Below are 5,171 nucleotides of genomic sequence, written 5' to 3'. Positions count from 1 at the left end.
TAGGGCCTATTTGTTTTTTATTGTGATTTTGAAAATCCAATTCTGGATTGTAGATTCTGAAAAGCTGGATTATAAAAAGTTGAGCGATGTTTGGTAACCTTGGATTCTGATGTCTTGAGTGATTGTTTTTGTGTGTTATGTCTATAATACCCCCATCTGTTGGATTGAGATTTAGAACATAGTTGGCCCTCAAACCTAGTTTCAACTCATATATGATGTGGGTGTTGACTGTTGTAACTACAGCCCATCTATTTCACTTTTGTTAACTCGTGTTGAGGCTTACAATAATGAAATTGACGTGGGTTGAGGCTTCAATAACCGAGGAAGAAAAAGAATGTAATCACACACCAAATGAAGATAACACCATTGATATGACTGTACCTTTGTCCCTAGAACTTATCCTCTAATGGACATCAAAGATAGTAACAATCTTCTCTCTCATTGAAAATAAAGCGTTAGCAAGATTATCACAAAAGGTATTAATATCTCCATATTTGTCTCCTAATCCATTGTCACCACCTCTTTGAGATGAAGATGATTGACCCTCACTTGGGATATAGTTTATGCCTTGATCACACATCTCAAAGTCTTCATCTATCAAAGCGATTTCTCGTATAAAGTTGTGAAGAGCCATGCATGCAAATTTTTTTTTTTTTTTTGCTTAACCATAGGACAACTAGGCAAGTCCAATAGTATTCTCCACTTCATCTTCAAAACTCTAAATGACCGTTCAATCACATTGCGAAGAGATGAATGCAAATAGTTAAACCTTTCCTTCTTACCACTAGGACGCGGGCCTTGTTGAAATTTCGGTAAATGGTATTTCACTCCTTTGAATGGAGCTAGATACCCCATTCAATTAGGATAACCGAAGTCAATGAAATAATATTTTCCTAAAAAAATAACATATAACATGATAAGTGCTTATGACAATGCTATAGTGAAACGAGAGTGGGTAATATGCAAATATACCTTCTGGAGATGTGGAAACTTGTCGCCATATTTGCGTAAAGCATCATTGAACACCGTCATATCATGTACCGAGCCCGGCTATCCGGCAACAACGAATGTGAACGTCATGTCAAAGTCACATACAACCAATAATGATGGTGCAAATACTTTCTAGAACATTCAGTTTGTTTAAATTTCCAGTTTGGAAGGGCCCTTGACCTGACAAGTTATGGGTCACCGAAAAATTCAGTGTTAGCAGGCAAAGAACAAAAGTTTTCAGTTTCAAAGCTTCTATGTTCCTCTCATGGAGGTTATCAACTACTAGAACATAGGAGATGAAAAAATTACTATGACAGGTTATCCAACAAATAAAAGAGCATTCATTAGACCTACTAACTGCGATTTTCAACACGTTTTCAGGATCGAACCAAGTATTTTTAGGAACAACAGTTTTGTTAATTCTGTTTAAGTGCTATTCAAAGAAGAAGTAAAAGTCCAAACATAATGCAGACAGGGGGAAAAACAACATATAAGGAAGAGATAGGCTATACTATTGGGAATAGAGAAGCAATGGATAGACAGGACATGTGAAATCTAGCGGTTTCAAACACACAGCATGCATTCTTCAGCACTAGGACCAAATCACGGATTAAACCCTCTGAAAAGGATCAGTGACGTCCTAAGAGGGGGTGAATTAGGACACTTAAAAGAAATCGGTTTCACAACTTCACAAGATAAAGTTATATCAATTTCTATTTAAATATGCTCTAAGTTTATCTAGTGTGTCTACTCTACTATTCAAAAGTTTACAACCTATAGCCAAACCAAGAAAACTACTCTATGAAGATGAACATGTAAGGATAGATTGCAAGAAGTAAATACGGGAATGTAAATATGGTAGAGAGAGTAAACTCAGCATAAGGGATTTTTTATTCCATATTATTGATGGCATAAACGTCATCCCTAGTCCATGTTAGAGCAGCCACCAAAGCTATAACTTCCAGACGGCACCCGGTCCTTGAGACACCTAAGCCTCAAATAGGTTGAGTCACCAAGCCACTATCGTAAGGTCTCACCACAAGCCTCTCTCTGGTCATTTGTCACTATGTTCACTTCAGAGCTTGAGCCACCAAAGCAAGAGTCTCTACGTCCCCTTACAAGATTCTTGTTGCCGTTTCACACCAAGTCAAAGGGTCAACGAGCTTAAGCCACTAAGACCCAAGGTGCTGGCGGATCACTAAGACTCCAAAATGCCAATGTAAAAAGTACATTGGCATTTTGGAGTCTTAGTGATCCGCCAGCACCTTGGGTCTTAGTGGCTCAAGCTTGTTTGATCACTCTATTACCCTCTCTCTAGGTAATAACACATAGCAATAACTCACTCTAAGCCCATTAGCACTAATCACTCCCTAATCATCTACTTAATTATCTTGGATGATCACTTTTAGCACTTTAGTGGTTTGGATGCCTTCTTAAGTGTATATGAGCTTCTTTTGACTCTAGCCCCTTCAAATGGCTGAGTGGGTTTATATATAGCCTCAATCATGCGAACTAGCCGTTACTACAACGGTCACATATTGTTATACTCACCGAAAATTCCAGCATGTGCAACATTACAAGCACCGGACTATTTGACATGTATTCTCTACGAACTAGATGTTGGAACTCCACTTTTTTTTTTTGAATGTCGAAAGGTCTAGCGTGATGTCCTCTTTGAACACAAGAACATCCTACATTCATACGATACCAACTGAACCATTTTACAGCCCCTCTGGAAAATAGTCCTGCATATTTAATTTATAAACATCGGAACATCCAGTGTGTTTTAGACTCTACTGCAAACTTTTTTTGAACGCTAGAGTATTTTTCTTTGTGAACACTGGAGCATTTCTGCAAACATTGGAGCTTTTTCTTTGTGAGAGCCGGATTATCCGGTGAGTTCATTTTTCAACAGACTATCACTTCATATTTTGGGCATAATGTTTTGTTCCGAACACCGATTTTGATGATCTTGAACTCTATGAAAAACTTGTGAAGTAGTCTATATGATTGTACAAAAATCTATCCCATTTGATCATATAAAAAATCATAGGATAAATCTAATTCATTTCTCTCTTTGTCCTAGCTTCGGTGACTTCTTCTGTTGTTGCATCTATGAGACATACTAAAGTATATACTTCATAAATATGTTAGTCTCATTGACTATGTTATCATTAATCACCAAAATCTTGTATATGCCCTAAGAGGGCCATTTTTGCAACACCCCCAATTCTCATGATCTAAAGGGGCACAAAAGCAAACAAGGACCCCAGAGCGGGGGGATGGGGCACAGAGGGAGCCATACCTGGAGCTGCTCGATGGGGACGATGGGGGAAGATGTGCTGGCAGCGAGGCTTGTCGATGTGGACGGCGGCAGGATGGCTGATCGGCGGCGAGAAGGATGGCCGACAGCAGTGAACCCTAGATCGAACAGACACTTGTGATGGGAATCAACCGAGAGTCGAACTGGCCAAGGGGGCATGGGGTGTTCGGGAGCAAGGTGCGGTGTGGGTATACCCAATTGCGTTTGCAGGTAATTTTGCTACAATTGTATGCCCACTCTCATATCTCTAGCCCTCACAATCCAAAAAATCACCTTTTCTTTTGATTGTGGATTTTGTCACAATCTTGATTGTGATTGTGAATTGTTGGATTGTTTGTTTTTTATTCTAACTTTTAAAAGCTATAATTCACAATCACAATCAAGAACAAAGAGGGCCTTAGTGGCACCACACAGGTCGGAGCCAGGTCCTGGTTGCTTAAATTATGTTTTTTTATTATATTATCTAAACGCATGATCCTATTTTCATGAACTCTACAGTGTTAGATGTCTTCATATATTCTACATCTGTGCATATATAGCGAATGGGCTTCCAAATTTCTCAGCACGAAATATGTCCCCTATGTATTCGGCAAGTTTTCTTTTCTTTTGAAAGGTTCGTAAATATTTGGCATCATGTTTGGGAGCCAGCCAGAGAGAATGAGCTAGAGAAGATGGCAAAATCAAGACAGGGACACCGAAACAGAATTGTCTCCTCCCATATCGACAGCCCCACGTCGGTGATTGCTACACAGATGTTGCAACCAAGAACAGGTGTTGGCCTTACAAAGCTGTACGTGGCTTAAGCAGTGCTGCAGAAATGGCATCGTGTCTGAGACTCGGAACATCCCTCTGAAGGAGAAAATCGACCGGCGGCGTCGATTGATTCAGTTTTATTGGCACCTTGAAAAAGTTTGAAAAGGTTTTGGTTAGCTTCACTTCGCATTCTGCATAAACTTTTGAAGATATTATGTGCCTGCACGCGGCCGTCGCGAGGGCTGCTTTCTGTCGCATTCTGCAGAAACTTTTGAAGTTGTGTCGTCGTTGCTGCTGCCGGCAGGCAGCAGAGAGACCACACGACACGTGTGATAGGACGAGTGCTCCATGTCGGCCAACAGGAATGGAAGCTGCTGCTCGAAAAGGTCCAGAATGGTTGGATATGCAAACTCCAACGATAACCCCCCAAAAAAAAAAAAGTTTGTTTTGTTCAGAGGATTTGCCGCTCTATTTGTCTCTTGGGGTCTGGCTTCGAGGCTCGTATGGGAAGTAGTGAGTGCCCACTGAAAACATGAGATCTAGTGGCAGAGCACGAGTATGGCGACTGATATCTTGATTTCATCCCCAAATCTTTCTTAAAATCAAAGCTGTGTTGTCTTTCTTCTTTTGAAATACGGGCTTAACAGAAAAGAAAGCTTAGTTTGGATTCATATTTTGTGGCTTGAGAAGTTGAGTTGAACTTATAAGTCGCCATCCTCCCTTGGTCCTTCATAGCTCATTGGTAGAGCGGTTGGCGAAAGTATAGAAGCACCTCACAACTTATTCACGGTATTGCGACGCTAGCGACACGAGTTACACCTATCTTAGCGCACTAAAAGGGGTAAATAACTAGGATCAACTCTTTGATTTGCGCCTGAAGATTATTGAACTATCAAAGATGAGGCAGAGAAGCACCTCCCGTTCAAATATTTGTTACACAGTGGAAACTTTTTGGTTCTAACTACTAAAGCAGTCAAAACACGGACACAGAGAAACAAAATTTTCTCCCATTTCAACACGCAAGTTGAAAACCCGAACCAAGCAAATTTGCCACTAGGTTGTATACTCGCGTTTGGACCGAGATAATTAATCTGGATCTAAATCA

Source organism: Phragmites australis, chromosome 12, assembly GCF_958298935.1.
Source record: "Phragmites australis chromosome 12, lpPhrAust1.1, whole genome shotgun sequence".
NCBI classification, from domain to species: Eukaryota; Viridiplantae; Streptophyta; class Magnoliopsida; order Poales; family Poaceae; genus Phragmites; species Phragmites australis.
This window is presented reverse-complemented; position numbering follows the sequence as displayed.